General features: G+C 49.9%; 1 pseudogene; it reads right to left on the minus strand.

The window, feature by feature from the left end:
* Positions 1–4457: 4457 nt before the first annotated feature.
* On the minus strand, positions 4458–5340 carry LOC114710554 (annotated as a pseudogene).
* Positions 5341–5793: the final 453 nt, after the last annotated feature.

Raw genomic sequence — 5793 nt, forward strand, 5'->3', positions numbered from 1 at the left:
GTTTATAATGAGAAATCTGTAGTGCTAACTGGGGCTTTTTGAAGTCAGGCTCCTATTCTCCAGTAGAGACGTGTAACGGGCCTCACCAGCGTATGTCCATTCTGCAGTTTCAAGAGGTGTTTGAGTCCTCCTAGACAAGGGGCCTTCTGACGTTAGGAACTACGTCAGTGTTGAAGCCTGGCTGAGAAGGGGCCCAGACTAACTTAGCTGAAGTTTGTTTGGTCAAGGATCTTTGTTAGCATGCACAAGCCATGACCTGTTTCTAAGTAACAGCAGAGAAACAAATGTGGAGCTCACACCCCAGCCTAATCACAGGCTAAGTAAGAAAAATAGGAGCCGCAGGGAAAAATAAAGAATAAAGCAAAATAAACGTAATGGTTTGTCTGTGGAACTGGATGGTAAAAATCTAAGTGCCACCCTGTAAGACACAAGGAGCTCCTCAGAACCCATTCCCCCAGGGCCTCATGTTTGAGTCATTGCAACATGTCCGTTCATTTGGTTCTGTTTCCTGTTGAATTTGGAAGGTGTGTGCATAGGTCACATTTTAGAACCCACAGCCTGGTTCCACACGCCTGTCAGGAGTCCTCTTGATCCTGAAGCAGAGATCCTGAAGTCTTTGCAGTACTGGGTAGTGTGTCCTGACACTCTGGGAACCCCGGGAACCCCGCCTCCCCACCCGCTCTCTGGCTCAGGCTCAGAAGGTTCCCTGAGTTCCTTCTGCACATTCGCCTCCCTCAAGCTTTCCTTTTCCAAGCCTCTTGGTTACAGCATTTAGTCACTTGTTTCATTTGTCGGATATCAGAGGATGGTAATGTGACAGACGGAAACAACAACAGAGAGACAGATGTACAGACAGTGAGAGAGTGTGAATGTGAATCTGGGCTGCTTCTCCCCAGTCTCAGGGAATCACAGTGACCCCAGCCACTGTGGGTCCCAATGAGATCCTAATGAGAGTAGCCAAGAATTCCCTGGCTCCTACATTCATCACTCATTCCCGCTGTCTTACCACCTAGAGTGTTTATCACACACAGAGACTCCAGCCAGCTGGGAATTTGCAGTCTAGGGTAAGAGTCTTGCTAAATAAAGCCAGAGCTGTGAGGCAGGTGCTAACTGTAACTAGGAAAACAGGCTGTCTGCCCACTGGAGGGAGGAAACAACTGCAGAGCGGCCAGGAAACGGTTGCCCAAGGAGGGGGAGGTGAGATCGCCGGGGAGCCTTGCATCCGTGCAGAGGGAGGACACAGTCCAGCGACAGGAAACCCTCCCAGTGTGAACAGCTTGAGCGAAGGTTTGGAGGTGACCAAGCACACCAGGCCCCTGATCAGCGGCAGTTAGCTGAAGAGGGCAGAAATGGACCTCGCAGCTGGAAGGGACAGGACTTTCAGCACAGGCTCTGACCAGCCTCCGAAGGCTGGATGATGAGGAACCTGAATTCTGTCCCTCCAATCTGTGGTCTTCTCATACACCATATGCAGTTGCTGGGGGTCTGAGCTGAGATAAACCACAACTGTAAAATACATACCGGATTTCAAAGATGGAGTACCAAAGAAAAAACAATGCTCATACGTGCCTGTGGTATTGGCTGCTCATTAAAATGATTATATTTGGGACATGTTGTGTTAAATCAAATGTATCATTAGAAATCATTTCACCTTTTTTAAACTTTTTTTTTATGCTTAAGGACAATTTTATTAACATTTAAAAGAAAAACAACAGGGTAGGCAGGCTGAAAGTATCAGCAGCTACCCAAAGGAGGAAGGGAGGTAGAGAAGAGAGAGAAAACCCTTTCCAGTTAGGTATGGAGTGTCAGCAAACAGCCACCCAGCAAAAAGTGCCGGAGAAAGCATATTTGCATTCTGGCCCACATTCCAAAGAAAGAGACAGAAAAGAATAAAAAAAGGAAAAGCTCCACCTTTCTGAGTCAGGACTCAGAGGAGGGAATCTCACTGTGCTGCCCAGGCTAACCTCGACCTCCAGGACTATATACTCATGCCAGCAATGCACGGTCACTGTATTTGAATGTAGCCACCAGAAGCTGGGGACCGCGGCTGTGGCTTGCCCGGTGCCTTAGAACACAGGAAGCAGTCAGCAGGTGACGTGAAGTGAGTCTGGACAAACGGACGGTTAGGACAGAGGACGAGGCAAGGCTACGGCAGAGGGAGGGGTAGGAAGCCCAGGGGAGGCTGGGAGAGAAACAACTCAGATCAAAGGTTCATAATTACCCGACACGAAGGAAGGACAGGCCACACCCATGACAGGCAAAGCTAGTTACGCATTTCACGTAAATTCGTCAGTGTTAGGCAGTCAAGAGGGTTCAGCTCAGCAGGTGAAGGCGCTTGCTGCCAAGTCTTAGGACCTGGGTTTGATCCCTAGGCACACATGATGGGAAAAGAAATGACTCCCTCAGTCAGATGGCAAGCCCCTGTTGATGCAGGTAACACCTACACTACTCACTGAATGCAGAGAAGTGAGCCGGTGCCTACCTGGAGCCCTTACCCCCACCGGGTAGTGTTCATAGTACTGGAAGATTCTCTGCACACTACCAATGGAGAGAAGTAAACCCCAACCCAGCTACCAACCCTTTCAATCCACCAAAGTGACCTGCCCGTGAGATATGCTGGTGCAGTGGCCACACAAACCAGTATCTGATTTTGAGCTGAGACCCACTCTGGGGTAGAACCCATATCCAACACTGCCTAGGTGGTCAAGAACATGATGAGACTAGGCAGGCCATAAACCCAGGGAAAACCAAATACTATTGTTCAGCCAAAGGAATGCAGAAAAAAAAAATGATTCCTACTAACATTCTGCTATATTTCACAGATCCTGCCTTGCTCAGCCATCACCAGAGAAGCTCCTCCTGCAGCAGATGGGAATGAATAGAGACCCACAGCCAGACAATATGCAGAGTAAGGAGATCTTGGAACACTCAGCCCTAAAAGGGATGCCTCCATCAAATCTCTCCCTCAGGGCTCAGGGAAACCTGTAGAAGAGGAGGCCAAGAAAAAGTGAAAGAGCCAGAAGGGTGGAGGATGCCAGGCAATCAAGGCTTCTAGACACAGCAGAGGCTGGTGCACATGTGAACTCCCAGAGATTGACAGCATGCACAGCCTGCATGGGTCTGCACCACATAGGGTCCCAGAGCTGAAAGGAGGGTACACATACCTGTCCCTAACCCAGAAAGCTATCTCCAGTTGGTAGCTTATTTGCAAATGAAATACTTGTTTTCTCCAAGGAAGTCTCACTGGGGAAACAAACCACTCTTAAAGAGAGGCCCCGTGCCCAGCTGCAGAGGCCAGCACAGCACAAGCCCAGCAGCATGGGGGGGTGGGGGGGGGGGGGGTGGGGGGGGGTGGGGGGGTGTTGTCTCGTAAAGTCAGAGCATCTTTGGTGTGTGGTGTTGGGGGGGGGTTGTCTCGTAAAGTCAGAGCATGTGGTGTGTGTGTGTGTGTGTGTGTGTGTGTGTGTGTGTGTGTGTATGTGTGTGTGTGTAACTTCTACACCAACAGACTCACACAAGGTAACTCAGAGTTTCAGCAGTCTATTTTGAGCTGATAAACGTTTGTCAGAATGCTCCACCTTCTGCCTGTCCTCACTCACACTGTACTCACTGAAGTCACAATTTACAACTCTCCCTGTGAAGTGTTCATTAATATCATTTAACGTAGTTATTTTGTAATACTTTTGTCCATTGACTTTCACAGAATGACAGTTGACTTACTAACCTGCTGCAGTAATAAAGAGTTATTTCACAGGGTGTTAGTGGCACACACCTTTGATCCAGCACTTTGGAGGCAGAGGCAGGAGGATTTGAGTTCCAGGACAGCCAGGGATACACAGAGAAACCCTGTCTCAAAAATACAAATAAATAAATAACAGTAATAATAATAATAATTACTTCTTGTGTATATGTTTTTTTAAATGCTGGCTGGCCTATCACTCCCCTGCACAGAAGGTAGCTGTAGCTTCACCCGGGACCTTTACTGATATCTGGATCCACCCGGGGTTGTCATCACTTACAGTGGGGTCATGTGCTGTGTACTGCATCTGGTAGCAGAGGCCAGAGAAGTTGCTCAACACCCACAACACAAGGCAGCTCCGTGACAAGGCGGCCCCACCCCCAACATCACTAGTACCAAGGAGGGAAACTGCTCTAGCCTGTCACTTGACATCTGCTCTCCCCCGAAGTAGAGGGCCAGTGATGGTGTTTCCTAAACTTTACTCTGTGACTGTGAGGGTAACAATAGAAGACGCTGTCCTTGCAAGGAGGTCCCCCTCCAAGATGTTCTGTCATCCACTTGACCCGTGATATCATAATGAGTATGCTGTTCATGGTGCCTGGCCAATCTGAGAGTGACTAGTCAGGTTCTGGGGACATTGGTTCTGAAATCACAAACCAGCCAAGCCAAACTCAGAAAAAGAGCTTTAATTCTATAATCCAGCCTCCAGTGGGCTCACAGCAACATTGCAAGACATGGAAAAGCTGAATGGCTCCATCTTCTTGGCTCTGTGAAACCCCAATGCTCTACCCCTCCTTCCTATACCAGCCTCACTGAGCAAAGCAAACGGCACCTCCAGAGCCTGGGATTCCGAATCTGTAAACTACTTTTCTCCTCCTCTCTCCCTCTCTATCCGGTTCTCCTTTTCCTGGCTCCGGAGCCCATGGCACAGTAATACACAGCCTCGTCCTCAGGCTGCAGATCAGAGATCCACAGATACCCCAGGTTCCTGGCCACATCTTTGGATCCGGAGAAGCGAGGGGGTATCTTGGGACCCTGGTGCTTGTCTGAGCGTGAGAGAATATCTCAGCAGGAACCTGGGAGGGTGGCCTGGATGCTGCTGGTACCAGTAAATGTTGTAAATGTTGATGTTATGGTTGCTGCTCAGGGCACAGGAGAGGCGGATGGTGGTTCCAAGCGAGGAAGAGGCAGATGGTGGTTGATTACAGCGCGTGGGTTGAGGGCCACAACCTGAGAAGACAGAACCGTGGTCATCACGGGGCAGAGAGCAAGAGGAGGGGCAGGAGGCTCTGGGCCTCAAGAGTTCCTTACCTGTCAGGTGGGCCACCAGCATGAGCAGGACGGAAGTCCAGGCCATGGCTTACGACTGCAGCAGTCTGCTTCCCACGGCCACTGCTCCTGGGGCCCCTGCCAGCTGGGAAACACTCTCCTCCCTGCTTTGAGAAGAGGATCATTGCACCGCTGGTCCCTGCTCACCACCCTCCCAGCTTTCTGGACTCTGCAGGTCACTTACCAGAATGGTCTGATGGCAGCCTTGGTGGCTCTGCCTTTGTCCCATAGAAGCACACTGCGAGGAAGCACCTGCTAGAAATTTGTGGACCAGAACCAGGAGCTGGCTGGTGGACTCATCTCCCTGAGGGAGAGTGACCTCAACTCCCCTGAGAAGCTGAGCCTCTCGGAAAAAGATTTCTTGTTCACTTTTAAATGCCTGGTGAACTGGGACGAGACCATGCATCCTCAGGGCAGTGAAAGCACCTCTTCACACAGCAGGAAACCAGGGTCTCAGAAGGAGAGCGGGTGCTCTGATGCCTTCTAAGTTCTGAAGAGCCTTCAACCCAGTTCTTCCTGTCCTAGAACAAAGCCAGGTAATGAGACTTCAAAAAAGAAGCAACCTAGATCATAACCTGGTCGACAAAAGGAGGGGCTGGTCTTGGGATGTCACCCCGCCAGGATGTTACAATGACAGTTTAACCACAGACACTGTGCTATCCGACTATTGTCCCCAAAGAATTAAAATTTCCCAGGAACCTCCTTCTGGAGAGGGAAGAGGTTGA

The sequence above is a fragment of the Peromyscus leucopus genome, unplaced genomic scaffold (genome assembly GCF_004664715.2).
Source record: "Peromyscus leucopus breed LL Stock unplaced genomic scaffold, UCI_PerLeu_2.1 scaffold_837, whole genome shotgun sequence".
NCBI classification, from domain to species: Eukaryota; Metazoa; Chordata; class Mammalia; order Rodentia; family Cricetidae; genus Peromyscus; species Peromyscus leucopus.